The following is a 16,147-nucleotide window of genomic DNA, read 5'->3' on the forward strand; positions in this document are numbered from 1 at the left end:
AAAAGATATGCAAAAGCAAATAATCCATTAATACCTGAAACTTATGATAAAAATCAACCTCATAATTATATTCTGTCCATAGATGCAAATAATCTTTATGGGTTTGTAATGAGTGCATATTTACCTGTAAATAATTTTAGATGGTTGTCCAAAGATGAAATAAATGCTTTAGACATATGTAATATATCAGATGAAAATGACATCGGATATATCTTAGAAGTAGATCTAAAATATCCGGAAAGTATTCACGATAGACATAATGATTTACCACTTGCTACTGAGCATACTAATATCCCGTATGATTTATTATCTAATTATCAAAAAACTATATTACGTAAATTAAATTTAAAATATACTAATACTAATAAAAAATTGGTTCCAACTCTTTTTGATAAAGAAAATTATGTAATTCATTATAGAAATTTAAAATTTTATCTAGATGAAGGTTTGATAGTAACTAAAATTCATAGAGTACTAGCATTTTGTCAAAGTGCATGGCTTAAAAAATATATATTATTTAATAATAAAAAAAGACAAGAATCGACTAACGATTTTGACAAATCATTTTTTAAATTAATGAATAATAGTTTTTTTGGAAAAACATGCCAAAATGTAAGAAAGCGTATTAACTTAAAAGCAGTTACAACATTAAATCAATATCGCCGATATCTATCTAAACCATCTGTAGAACAATTTCAAATTATAAACGATAATCTCGCAATTTTTAAAATGAAGAAACCTAATTTATGTTCAGACAAACCTATTTATATAGGTTTTTGTGTATTAGAATTAAGCAAATTACATATGTATGAAACATTTTATAAAATATTTAAAAAGGGATATGGTGAAAACGTACATTTATTATATACTGACAGATTCATAAACACCTCAAATTTATACAAATTATATTTATGAGGATTTTAAATCGTTTCCAGATATTTTTTATTTTAGTAACTATCCAAAAACTCACATATTATATAATAAAATTAACAAAAATAAATTAGGATATTTTAAAGATGAGACTCTCTCAGAACCAATAATTGAGTTTTGTTCATTAAAACCAAAGATGTATTCTTATATTTTCAATGAACAAAATAAAAAAAACCGCTAAAGGTATTAAAAAATCTGTTATAAAACATTTAATCATGATAAATATGTATAAGTTTTATTCAACACAGAGCTATTAAGACATTAGCAATATGGGATTAAAAGCAGAAATCATGTAGTAACAACATACCTGCAATACAGAATTTAACTTTCTCCATTTTATGATATAAAATTCATTCTAGATAATGGAATAGATGTGCTTTCATTTGGTCATTACAGCTTCTACTTTTGCTTCTTGCAGATTTTTAGATATCATCATCACAATACAGATTTTTAATAGTATGCAAACGAAAACATACTTATGTAATACATAGTGTTTGTAATAAAACTTATATCCGTGTTTAAAACAAGCATGTAATAAAGCAACATTATTAAAACTGTCTGACAATATAACATATGAATGTAAATTTTTCATAATAAATGATAAAATAACATTACCAATATATGACAAATATTTTACAAGATATGACTGTATGAAACGTAATAAGTAATTTTGTATCTGTTAATATATGCATTCAATTTAAATAATATTATCCATTTACATATGTATTCTATTATGATATTCATATAATAAAAGGTTATTAATATGAGTAATGTATCCTATAATGTAACTAATTAAATAAATATTTCCTAACAAAAAAACAATTTTGCTTCTTTATAGACAATACTCAACTGCTGATTGATTGTGCAGGAATTTTTCATTTTCACCATTAGAAGAAAATAATATTCATCATTTAAGAAATTATATTAACTGGGATATCATTAGTCGACGAAACGATTTATCTCTAACATTCATTTCTTAATTCGCTGATAAGTTAAATTAGGAAATCCTATGGAATAACTATATATTTGCTACTTCGTTTACTAAAAAACATATGAAATATGACAAATGGGATTTAATTTGCGAGTATTAGGTGTTAGACGAATCATTCTTAACCAATTTTTTACAATATCTTGATTGGAATAAAGTTGCCGAATTTCAAATCCTTTCAGATAATTTTATTAGGCGATACATACATAAGTTCGATATTAAAAAAAATTTTTAAATACCAACGATTAAAAACTATGACTTTACACGTATTAAAAGATTATTTAAACTGGAATTATGTTTCTCGTTACCAAATACTTGACCAGCAATTTATTGACAAGTTCCAAAATGAACTTTCATGGTGTTACATTTTAAAATATCAAAAAACAGACCGGAAATATATTGTAAACAATCACCAGAAATTATTACTCCACTTACTAGCATAAATGTGCCATGTTTTAGATAAAGTGAATGAGAAAACTGGAAAAGCTGAAATATAATAAACTAATTTAATCTATTAATGTAAAAATAAAAATATTTCGAAAATAATTTTGTTTTAGTGTTATATTATTTTATACAATTGTGGTGTTTTAATTTTCTCGGATATTAAAACATATAATAATTAATACAAAAACTCTGGCTTATTGTTAAAATAAAATTAATTTAATTTAAATTCGTAATTAAAAAATTAATTTTGTGATCAGTATGTGTCAAACCACTACTACTAATACGTACCATGATTTGTATTTAAATTTTGTTTGAAGATTTGAAAACGTTCGTTTTGAGAATTTTTGATTTACAACTGTGNTGACAATGTTGCACCCTATATTTCCTCTGAAATGAACGCATTGAATGTTATTAACTACCTATTCACAAATAACCTCATCTATCTATTTCCAAATTTAGTAATTTCTATACGAATTTTCTTAACATTACCTGTCACAGTAGCTAATGGGGAAAGAAGCTTTTCCAAACTTAAAATAATAAAAAATTATCTACGATCCACAATGGGGCAAGAAAGGCTTTCAGACTTATCCATTATTAGTATTGAAAAAGAGCTGTCAGAAAATATAGATGTGTCTAACATTGTTAAGACATTTGCATTAAAAAAGGCTAGAAAAGCAAACTTTACTGTATAACTTATTAGTAGAAATAGTAGATATGTTAGCATCCTTGCCTGTATGTATGAATTATGTATTTATTTCTTTATTACATTACAAATAAGTTGTAACATTATATTCTATTAAATAAACTGTGTATATTTGTACAATTTTTTTTAACTTAAATTTACTTAATCTTTTTTATTTGTAAATTTTTAACAACTTTGGGGGAAGGGGTTGGGTTAGGGAAAGGGCGGCAAAATTATTCTCGCATCCGGGCGGCAGATACCCTAGGAACGGCCCTGCTCTCCAGTCTCTGTAGATGTAACAAACACAGAAATAAATATCACAAAATAAATTGTAGCTATGTCTCGATTTTGCGCGACACGTCCGAACATGTAAGCTGAACAATAGTGTTAGGGAACTGAGTAATCAAGAGTTCAGTAGCGCTGAAAAAAAAGACAAATTGACGAGATTTGAAATTTGCGTAACTGCGGATTCGCGTAAGTCGGGGTAGCATAAGTCAAAGTATTACAGTAACCTTGTTTTGTAACTTTGTATAGAATCTTGTACTCAAGCAACCACTGAAGCATTTGCCATGGGCTCTTTAAAAAAAGTACCACTTTACTTTTCTTAAAAAGTTCAAGAACAGTCTGTCATTTAGTGGAAGAGTAAGCCCTATAAGAAATGGAAGGGAGAGGAAAGAAATGTAAGACCGAGTGTAAAATAAAGGAAAATAGGAAAATGTGAAAGAATTGATGAGAGCCATCAATTCTTTCACATTTTCCTATTTTCCTTTATTTTACACTCGGTCTTACATTTCTTTCCTCTCCCTTCCATTTCTTATAGGGCTTACTCTTCCACTAAATGACAGACTGTTCTTGAACTTTTTAAGAAAAGTAAAGTGGTACTTTTTTTAAAGAGCCCATGGCAAATGCTTCAGTGGTTGCTTGAGTACAAGATTCTATACAAAGTTACAAAACAAGGTTACTGTAATACTTTGACTTATGCTACCCCGACTTACGCGAATCCGCAGTTACGCAAATTTCAAATCTCGTCAATTTGTCTTTTTTTTCAGCGCTACTGAACTCTTGATTACTCAGTTCCCTAACACTATTGTTCAGCTTACATGTTCGGACGTGTCGCGCAAAATCGAGACATAGCTACAATTTATTTTGTGATATTTATTTCTGTGTTTGTTACATCTACAGAGACTGGAGAGCAGGGCCGTTCCTAGGGTATCTGCCGCCCGGATGCGAGAATAATTTTGCCGCCCTTTCCCTAACCCAACCCCTTCCCCCAAAGTTGTTAAAAGTTTACAAATAAAAAAGATTAAGTAAATTTAATTTTAAAAAATTGTACAAATATACACAGTTTATTTAATAAATTATAATGTTACAACTTATTTGTAATGTAATAAAGAAATAAATACATAATTCATACATACAGGCAAGGATGCTAACATATCTACTATTTCTACTAATAAGTTATACAGTAAAGTTTGCTTTTCTAGCCTTTTTTAATGCAAATGTCTTAACAATGTTAGACACATCTATATTTTCTGACAGCTCTTTTTCAATACTAATAATGGATAAGTCTGAAAACCTTTCTTGGCCCATTGTGAATCGTAGATAATTTTTTATTATTTTAAGTTTGGAAAAGCTTCTTTCCCCATTAGCTACTGTGACAGGTAATGTTAAGAAAATTCGTATAGAAATTACTAAATTTGGAAATAGATAGATAAGGTTATTTGCGAACAGGTAGTTAATAACATTCAATGCGTTCATTTCAGAGGAAATATAGGGTGCAACATTGTCAATTTCATCATATAAATCTTGAGCTAAAATATTTTTTTGATTTTTACATGGATCACATAAACTATTCTCTAGAGCTTTAGGCCTACATTTTGCAAATCTAATTGATTTATCCATTTGAAGGAAATTATATAGGTTGTTAAGAAAATTGAACAATGTATTATGCTGCTTTATTTGCTCGAACCTTTCTTCCAATTTTGATAATGCGGTGTCCAATATTACAAAGTAAAAATTAATTTTGAATTGGTCAGCCGGGTCTTTAGGTGCCTCGTCTTCACACTCGTAATCAAATAATCGCTTTTTTGTTCGGGGCCTCACAATATTAATCAGAGGAAACGAAGGGTCACAATCGATATCATCGGCAAATTTTTTACCTTTTCTAAAATATCATTAAAAGCCCCATTTGATCTAATATTAGATAAATAAGTTTTCGTCTGCTCCAAGATTAAAACGATATTAGGTAGTGTAGAATCTGACTCCTGCATCACTTTACTTGCAATATTAATTTTTGTTAAAACATTATTCCATGTAATAATAAAACAAATAAATTTAAACGACTTGATTTTTCAGAGTAATGAATTTGCCATATTTCTGGTTTCAGAGTCTCTGCTATTATCAGAATAAAGTGCAAATAAAGCGTCATATATTTTTGCCAAATTGTATCTAAGAACTTTCAAAGGATCTATTCTACTTTCCCATCTAGTACTAGAAAGAGAATTTAATGATAAAGTTGGGATTTCATCTTTTAAAACTTGCCAACGTTTAGTCGATGCAGAAAAGAAAACGTAAAGTTCCTGCACAATAGCAAAAGAATTTGTAATTTCTAAAGACGCTATTGCAGCATCATTAACAACTAAATTTAAAGCTATGGGCCGCACAAGGCACGTAAAAAGCTTTAGGGTTTAATTCAATAATTTTTTTTTTGTAAACCATTATTGCGACCCTTCATATTCGCACCATTATCGTAACCCTGCCCCCTTAAATCTCCTAAACAAATATTGTGAGTCTCCAAAAAATCCAATAAAACATTGGTTAAGCCTTGTCCTGTCGAATCTGATATTGAAATGGATCCCAAAAAATGCTCCCTAATTTCTATTTGCTTTGATTTATTATTTAATAAAACAAACCTTACTACAACAGTAAGTTGGTCTTTTTGACTTACATCAGGAGTCGAATCTAAAATAATAGAAAAATATTTACTAGCTTTTAACATAGAAATAATTTCATGTCTTATTTTCTCTCCCAGAAGGGAAATTAGTTTGTTTTGAATATGAACACCTAAATAATGAGGCATATTTGATGGAGTCCATTTAATCCTGTTAATATGATCGGATATCGAATCATTAAAGTTTGCAATTGTTTCAATTAATTTTAAAAAGTTTCCATTTTGTTGCTCATATATCTTGTTATTTTCACTCCTAAAACTCAAATTTTGACAGGCTAAAAATTTAACAACATAAATTATAATTTTTAAAACAGAAACCCATCTATCTTTTTCCATGTTTATTAATTTCTCATTCAGTGAATCAGTTGTCGTTTTAGAAAAAATTGATTGTTTTAGATCAATCCAAGATTTTGTATTACAAATGTGACCTTTTGATTTTTCATGTCGTTCTATAACCTGACTTAAATGTCTCCAATCATTATAAACCTCAACTAAACCACTAGAAAAAGTTTTAAATATTTTGCAAGGAAAACAATATACACAGTCTTTTGATTTAGAATACACCAGCCAAACTCTTGGAATTATTTCCCCATTACACAGTTTTTTTTTTTAAAAAATAGACGAGAAACCTCTATTGTATTTATTTAAAGGAAACGTTATATCAGCTTCTGTCAGTTGGGTAGGCCCTAAGTCTATCAGAGTTAATTTAATTTTATCCAATAAAACACCAGGCCAATAGTTAGGATCCTCATGAACATGAAGATTTTCATTTTCAAAACTTACTTCTTCAGGACTTTGTTCTTTTAATAAAACACCTGCTTCCATTGTAGTTTTGGTATTCGACGAGTCCTCCTTTTTTTCCCCGCTACTGACCACTATGAATTCGGTCTCCGTCACATTTACATCTCGAGCTTGGGAACTTGATGGTGCCTCCTGTGATGTTGTTGAGATTAAAAACGTTTCGAGTGAACCACTAGCCTTTTTAACTAATTCTTCCTTTTCACGCTTTCTTTTTCTGTACTGTGCGCCAGAAAGCCTTTTTCGATTATCAGACATCTACCAAAAAAAAATTGATTTCGAAGATTTAAAGAAGCATAAATTAATTAAGCTTTGTTTTTCGAAAAATACCAACTTTTGAAAGGAAACTTTACAAAATTTTTTATTTTGTCTGAAAATTTCAACATTTTTAATCAAAACAAAAAAATATTAAGATTATGCTAATCTTTAATTAAACTATATTTTACTAATAAAAAAAAGGAAAAATGTTTTACTATTGTTATTATGTTGGTATTATTATTTAAGTTATAAATTTGTTACACAATATAAATTTAATTTAACAAAATATTATTTAAATTTTATTTAACCGCGCAAAAGCAAAATATAATCAAATTAATGTATGTACTCACCTTTAATTTTTACTGTCTCTCTAACCACGATATTAAACAAAAACTTTTTAAGCTGTTGCGATTTACACGATTACACGTTTAAAATTAAAATAAAAGAAATTATCCCGGTGCTTGCATTTCTATGCTTTGACCACAGACGAGTATTTTCCTGTAAAATCTTCCTCGCGACCGACGTGAAAAATAGCTTAAGACGAGTTAAAACAAGAAACTGTTATACTTGCCACTGGTTGTGGCCTGAATAAGTTGTGTATATAAAATTTGAATTTGAAATATAATTAATAATATTTAGAATAGTACATATATTCAAATAATATTAGAATAGTAGTATTTAAATGATAATATTTAGAATAATATTTATGTATTATATTAATTTAATGATAAATTAATTTTTCCCTTTTTTTTTAAGGCGGCTCGCGCCGCCCCTAGGCTTGCCGTCCAGGTGCCCCGCACCCTCTGTATCCCCGGGTCGAAACGGCCCTGCTTGAGAGACTCTATGTGACGATTTCTGGCAACCGTGAACGAATCAAAGACGAGATTAGATTTACGAAAACATTTATTAGCTTACATACATCCGACTTGGATTTTACACAAATTGAGAAATTATACCACGACATACGCGAATTCGACTTACGCGGATATCGCTCGGTCCCACCTATTACGTAAGTTCGAGGTATTACTGTACATTATAAACCAAACATAAATATACAAACAAAGTGCCTTTCTGACAATGATGAACGCGTAAATTTTTATAGATGAGTACGTTGGAGACTGAATGAACAAAATAGAAAAAATATAAGAACTTATAAAAGCGAAATGACAAATGGCCAGTGAGCCACCAAATCCACCATGCTGATGCAGTCAATGAGCTGATGTTGCCGCAGCCATTGTTCTGAAAGTACCACTACAAAATAGGTAAGAATTTTTTGTAAAATGTAAGAAAGACTTAATTTGGCATATGTAAAGGGAATTAGAAGTATTAATGTTTCATGCACGGAAGTCAAAGAATGCGTGAAATATAATTTAAAATATAATGTACAGAACGATAATGTTTCGATATTTGCAAACTCAATTACACTGAGTTTTAAACGTTCATTCATATCTATATTGTATTTCAACTACTACATTATACAGAGACAATGGTATATTATATTAAATTGTCAAATAAAAAAAACAATTAGACGTTACAACTATTTATACTTACGGGATCTGTAACAACTGTTATTTTCTTTGGTATTATCGATTTATTCTCAGTTATTATTTTTGTCTTATTGTACATTTTACAGGAATTCATATAATGATTTTTGCACTGAAACATTTAATAAAAATAATTTAAGAAAACAAATGATTATATCTTATAATAATATATAATTACACTAACGATAACAACAAATGGTCTTAATAATATTATACTTCATATCATTCGCAAGAGTGAGCTGCACTTGTTATAAAGGAAGTTACTTTTAATAAAAGCAAGAGTCTACAACTATGGTAAATGTCTAATTCCATCTGATCGATCATTTAATAAAAATAATTTAAGAAAACAAATAATTATATCTTATAATAATATATAATTACACTAACGATAACAACAAGTGGTCTTAATAATATTGTACTTCATATCATTCGCAAGAGTGAGCTGCACTTGTTATAAAGGAAGTTATTTTTAATGAAAGCAAGAGTGTACAACTATGAGAAATGTCTAATTCCATCTGATCGATCAGAGTGTTACAGGAAATATTCAGGGTATGGTGTGTCTCAGATACGTCGATCGCTTTCAACAATCATCTTGTTTAGACTAGTCGCAAGTTTTGCTAAACCAGCGATGACCATAAAATGATTGTATTTTAATGCAAAATAATGAAAAAAATTAGTTTAGAGATTGCCATAAATATATTTGTTTATTCAGAGCACACTGTATATGTAACTAATAACCGGATTTACTCCAAAATTTGTATGCAAAAAATGCAGAAAAAATTTTGCAAGGATAGAAAAGAGGTCAGATCTTTCCGTTAGAGGGCGCTTCATACAACTTTACACGATTTATAATATTTTTTTACACTAAAAAATCTCACGTATTTTCTCCTCTAATTGGCATGCCTTCTAAATGAGTTATTACTGATTTAAAGAATATTGCACTATTTGTAATGATTGCTAGTCTGAAATTTCATAATAATGACCTGTGAGTTTATATTCGTTGCAAATAAATCTGCAGTGAAAATTCGCACATGTAGTTTAATACTGTCTTTTATGTATACCAACGTTGTGACATTTTCAAATAACACATGAAAATTGAACTCTTGCAAAAAATCACCAACTACATTTTTATCATGCAATTTTCGGCCCCTCTATCGCATGATCTGTACACAAATTTTAGTGTCAATTTTATTATAGAATATAGCTACAAAGTACTCTGAATATAAAAACTTTAATTACGGAGACTCCAAATATGTACAAACAACGTTGCATGAATCGAATGAGGCTAAAGTAAGAGTTAGTTTTCAAAATAGCATGACATACAAGCATGAAACACAAGAAAAACATTGTAATTGCGTTATAATTGTTCAAAAGTTGGCAGGCATCTTTCATTATGAAGTTCTTAAGTGTATAAAACAGGGGCGAGACATTCACCTCGAAATAATTTTAGTTTTCTATACTGTAAAAATTTGGAAATAAATTGATAAAAATGTTTGGCTCGAAGATGAACTATAACTAAAAATTTATCTAGAAGCTCTAATTTAAAAAAAAAAATATGTCTAGTTCGCACTTTTTTGTGCTGACACAGAAACACATTTAAATTTGCTAATGATAAAACAGAAAAAGAATATAATAACACCGCAGAGTTATCAGATTGGAAACCTGAAACTGGAAAAACAAACATTCCACATCTGATATTGTTAGCCAAATCGAGAAATTAATAGCTGCAAGTTTGAAGTGAGGTGATGTAGTTGATCAAATATTCGATATTAAGTAGATTACTATGTTCTATACGTACAATAATTACAAAAAGTAATACTATTCAATAAATAGTGTTGCAATAAGTAAATATTTATTATAAAAGAATTAAGAACCTTTCAAATACACTGTAGTGTACATTGGACATTTAAAATTGTTTGTAGTTACAAAACTTTTCATAAGATTTGAATTAGTTGTGAATGACGATACGATTAAACAGTAGTCTATGAGACACTAAACGTATAGAAAATATAAGTAAAGCAAAATACAGTTACAAAACATTTAAATATACTTTTACTGCATCATTTTTACTTGAATTAAACATACTAGTAGTTACAGAAAAAAATCCCACCAGTAGGTGAGTGGATAAAACTGTTGAACAAAATTATATGGTCTTTTACAATAGACATAAAGCGTTTTTTTCTGCGATTTTTTTTAAAGAAAGTCATACATATGTGAAGATCCTTTTGAGAATTTTTTCTCCTTGTCAAATTGTCCTAGTTTTATATTGCATGAATTCAACTAATTTTAAATTCGATAAAGTTAAGGCATAAGATTATCGGTTTGAGAAACCCAAAATCGTATCTGGACAAGTCACCACAAAAAGTGTTTTTTTTCTTTGCTCTGTGGTTTTAGGCCTTTTACCGCTCGGAGAGCACAAAAAAGCCAAAAACAACAACAACAAAAAGTGTTTATGAGCATTAAATCTTGGTTATATCTAGTTCTAGTTTCCACCACACGATAACTCTAAATGTAAGCTTGTGTAATTTACGACAAGAATGGAAAATGCTCTGTTGGCTTCCACACTGTGAAAGACCCGAAAATGAAAAATAAATTGTTAAATTCAAATCTACTACGAAATATTGTTTCCAGCATTTTATATATAATTACATATAAAAATAAAGTTATTTTAAGTTTTCATTAATATACTTAAATGAAGAAATTGATTTTTTACTTCGATGAGTTATGGCAGCTTGAGACATAAGAGAGCTGCTTGTAAGAGTATTTCTAGATAAGACTTAGGAATAACTCGCTTCACTTAGGTGTGCGTTCGTGACAAAACTCTGAAAATTCCATGTGACCAGCCAGAAAGTGAAGATCGATGGCTTTGTCACTGGCAACATATTGGCAAATTGAAAATATAATAAAATAACAACGTCAATTTGAAGATATGTAAAACGTCCTAATATTATAAACTGTAAACTATTAGTTATGCAATAATTTTTCACTAAAAATTATGCAATGAAAATTTAGAGTATAAAATGTTTAATCTGTTTAATTAAATAAATAATATCAACAACTTACAATTTTAACGTAACTCTTTTCTACTTCTATGAAAGTAGACTTCAGAATCTCTTCAGTAAATGGAAATCGCCGATTGCCAGATTTATAGAAGAAAGTTATTTCACATACAAAATAAGAGTCCTCTTTTACAACATGCACAATGTATTCTTTCTGAATGAATTTGCTTGGAATAGATTCTGAAACTTACAAAAATTTGATTTATTTGTAAAATTAAACAAATAATGTAGAATATGTGTGCATATGTTAATATGTATATAAATAAAATCTCGTTTGTGTCCTTTATACTAATGTTTATTTTAAAACTTATTTAAAGTTTGTATGATATTTCTCAGACCCTGGATCGACACTAAAGTTTATACAGCCTGAAAACATGGATTTATTTTTTAAACATAAATTATTTTCTTTTTATTAAACTGAAAAATGTTGCATACAAGGATTCGAATATTTTTATTATTTAACAGTATTTTCGTAAAACTAATAATTTAATGTATTTTAAATTATTCTATAATAAAACCAGATAATGCCGGATACATACAATAGTCGTTAATACAATACAATTGGAATTAGCATAAAAAAATGAACTGACCAGGTACAAAATTTTGCGTTGAAATTGCAAAAACACTACTCTTATTACTAGATTTGGTAAATTTTTTGCAGATAGATTTACACTTTTATCTTCAGCAAAAAAAATAAATTTTCTAACATTAAATCTCAATCGTAACATATGTTATAACGAAAATTTAAAAGATGCCTAATGAAATAACGCAATTTTCATTGAGGTAAACTCAATGAAAAAAAATTCATAGAAAATAACCTTATATGTGATGATTCTTTTATCGCATTTAATGGTTATCAGTACAGACAAAAAAGAGGAGTCCCGATGGGAAGTTTCATGTCAGGACTGTTGTGTGTGCTTGTATTGAGAAAATTAAAAAAAAGTGCTCTTTCTGGTTTCTTAAATGACATTGTGTATTTTAAAAGATATGTAGACGGTGTCTCGGTAATTTGAAAGAATGACCAAAAAGTCGATGAATTTATTAACAAGATCATCAACAAAGATGATGGCCTCATGCTAAAGATTGAACAGAAATGTTCCTAGAAAATTGTAAAATTCGATGGAGTCAGAAATTTTCTGTTTCGTTTTTTTCTTACATAAATGTAAAAAGACGAAAATTTATATTTTTCTTTCTTTTCTGACTTTTGGATAATATATAACTTCAATTTAAAAAAAACATTAAGCCAATAATGACTATATAATTTCACAAAAAAGAGTTAAAAAAGAAAATAATCTGCAAAGAAAAAACTTATTTACATTATTACTAACAAGCTTCCCAAATGCTTCCCAAATTTTATCGACCAACAGAAGGTATTTCTATGGGTTCCGTGATAAGACCAAAACTAGCCGAAATTTATATTCTGGATGTGGACATTATTTTATCAAGGTTAAAAGGAGTTAAGTTTCTTTTAAGGTATGTCGTTGATATTTTGATAGCGTATGATAGTGCAGTAACAACAAATTTGCAAATTTTGAAACTGGCTAATAAAATTAATTTCAATATTAAATTTACTCAAGAACATGATAAAATAACCAATTAAGTTATTTAGATATAACAATTAAAAGATTTGAAGACCATTTGATATATTGTAAATTTGAAAAACCGTATAATACGAGAAAAGTAATTGATTATAAATTATACTGTCCTCTAAACCAAAAATATAATGCATATCTGATGGAAATAACAAAGATTTTTTCTAGAACGACAGATATAGACAAAAGAGAGAAAGAAATTGGAGATACACATAAGAAATATATTTTAAATGGATACCCAAAAAGATTACTAAATGATTGGTTCCATAGATTTTTTAAGAAACAGATTTAAAGTTAAAAGTTGTCAAGAAATAACAAAGTATGTATCATTTCTGTATATAAAAGGTATTTATAAAGAATATAATAAGTTTTTTTTTCAAAAATTAATTAGATTGGCTCCATTCTTAAATAACAGGTTATCAAATATGATGATTACAAGAAATACTAAAAAAAACATTTATTAGAAGAAGAAGGTGTTTTTTTATCAGCTAGAAGGCACGTGTAACAACCCTAGTTTTTACGTTGGTGAAACAAAACAAAGATTAAAGATTAGACTGTTGGAACATTTGGCTGCTGTAAGGTTAAAAATTAGTAATTCTCCTGTCTTCCAACATTGTAATAGTAATAATTGTCAGATAAATAGTAATAAAGTAAAAATAATCTTTACAGCAAAAATAATGTAAAGCGAAAGGTAAAAGAACATTTCACTATAATTATGCAGTATAATAATGTAAATTTAAATACCGGAATGTTAACAGCAGAGTGCTGGGAATTTTTTGCTCCTTAACGCCCGACTGATTTTAATTATGATGTAATCAAGCATAAAAATACATAAAAAATACTTAAAACTGAAAAAAAAGAAAGAAATGCGTTAATTTTGAAGAAAAAGCTTCAAATTTTATTTTTCTTTGTCTCGCCTTTCTGTGAAATTTAACACTGATGAGTCATTGTTTACACAGCTGGATGACCTTGAACACAGCTGAAGTCCGATTTCCCGGGGCATTCTCATACACGTCTCGGGAGGACAAGGGTTTAAAGTAGGGTGACTATTACCAACACGTATATTTTTAAATATTTTTAAAAAAATTAAGATTTAATTGCGATTTCCGAACCCCAATTAATTAAATTAGTATATAAAAAATCGATTAATTAAAAAATTAAAAAAACTATTGAAAGTCGTTCCATATAAGTGGCGCTGAGTTGACTGTTAGAACGTAAACTGTATACTGTAAGCCCCACTGAAGACGCAGTAGGCAAAATGCATTTGGGAAGCTTGTTAGCAATAATGTAAATAAAAGTTTTTTCTCTGCAAATTATTTTTTTTAACTCCTTTTTTGTGAAATTTTATACTCATTATTGGCTTAATGTTCTTTAAAAATTGAAGTTATATATTATCCAAAAGTCAGAAAAAAAAGAAAAATATAAATTTACGTGTTTTTACATTTATGTAAGAAGGAAACAAAAGAGAAATGTTCCTCACGGATACATTTTTTTTTATTTTATTTATTTAATCATACGACCCTATGGCCATTGGCCTTTTTCAAGGGTCACAAGAAAAATTAATGATACAGACTTTTACCAAGTATACAATCAACAAAACAACAAAAAAGAACAGAAAAGAAAAATACAATAACATCAAAACAAAAAAATACACTCAACTAATCACATATCAATGTTTTCACAGCCCGTTTAAATTATTGATGAGCAGTTACAAGAAGTTTTGCACTATGCTTTTTGAGATTATGTTTGTACTTGGTACTGCCAAATATTAGATAATGAAGAATATTTAATTAGTGTTCGTGAAATGGTTCAAAAAGTAATAATTGCATTTGCTAGCAGGTCAAAAGAAGTTGAATGGGTTCCATATCTTACAACAAGATTGGTTGATGACTTTGCATCTCATCTTCGTCTGTTCCGACAAGCTCAAACAAAATTAAAAGTTGCAAGAGAAATGGATTCGAATAATTGTCCAAATTTACATTCCTTATTTTTTGATTTGGAAACAACAATGGAACAAAATTTATGCAGAGATCTTGTATCTACTTCAGCAGAACATGAGAAAGCTTATCTTAGAGAACTTGCAGAAGTATTATTGTATTTATTATTGCCACAAGAAGACTTTCACAACAAATTGTTAAGATATATTGTTAGAGAAATTGTAGTGAATATTGTATTGCTTCCACTGATTAATCTTTTCTCTGATCCTGATTATATTAATCAAACTATCGTCTGGTTGTGCAAAGATTCTTTAATAACAAGTGAAGGATTTCTTCTTGTCCTTCGTTGTACAGATAATGCAGATGAACTTCAAGCAGTTAAAGAAATTGTAAAACATGAAATTGCAGTTCAGAGATCAAGAGATACAGGAGAACAAGATGATGCAGAAATAAAGCAACAATTAAGTAGTCTTTGGTATGTTCAAAAAGTTATAAATACAAGATTGCAGAGATTAGAAGAAGGAAGTGTAGATACAGATTCAACAGGTTTACCAACAGATAGAGATTGGAAACAGTTGACAGATCCTGGAGTGAAATTGTTTTCTTTACCATTTCATGTTGTTATGACCAATGGTATTGCATTATACTATTTTACAGAATTTATGACAAATATAGGAGCAAGTGGATATGTTGCATTTTATAATGCTGTAGAGGGATGATATTGATTTTTTTAGATATTGACATTGAATTCAAATAAGGACATTTATCCACTAAGGTGCATGAAAAACCGACGCATAGCCGTCCGTACATTCCGTCCCACTTGAATGATTCCTACCAATACAAAATGGTTGCTTTCTGTGCCCTTGTCCAAAGGGCTTCTCTCTATTGCAGCAGTGTGGTGGAGCAAAAAGAAATTAATAGAATATTACTTATTGCCAGGTCACTAGGGTACAGAGCAGAGATGA

At 28.9% G+C, this 16,147-nt stretch overlaps 1 long non-coding RNA gene and 3 pseudogenes across 1 annotated transcript; 2 read left to right on the plus strand and 2 right to left on the minus strand.

Annotated features, from left to right (window-relative positions):
* The first annotated feature begins 28 nt into the window (after nucleotides 1-28).
* Nucleotides 29-1,075, plus strand: LOC111614062 (annotated as a pseudogene).
* Nucleotides 1,076-5,155: 4,080 nt separating this feature from the next.
* Nucleotides 5,156-6,819, minus strand: LOC111614063 (annotated as a pseudogene).
* Nucleotides 6,820-6,856: 37 nt separating this feature from the next.
* LOC111614061 lies at nucleotides 6,857-7,712 on the minus strand. The gene is made up of 2 exons (XR_002754870.1): nucleotides 7,401-7,712; nucleotides 6,857-7,050 (listed from the first exon to the last, which is right to left on the minus strand). It is a non-coding gene; the product is annotated as an uncharacterized LOC111614061 (long non-coding RNA).
* A 7,242-nt stretch (nucleotides 7,713-14,954) lies between these two features.
* On the plus strand, nucleotides 14,955-15,901 carry LOC111614064 (annotated as a pseudogene).
* The last annotated feature ends 246 nt before the right edge of the window (nucleotides 15,902-16,147 follow it).

This window comes from Centruroides sculpturatus, unplaced genomic scaffold, assembly GCF_000671375.1.
Source record: "Centruroides sculpturatus isolate CEXI.00-Female unplaced genomic scaffold, Cexi_2.0 scaffold2045, whole genome shotgun sequence".
NCBI lineage: Eukaryota > Metazoa > Arthropoda > Arachnida > Scorpiones > Buthidae > Centruroides > Centruroides sculpturatus.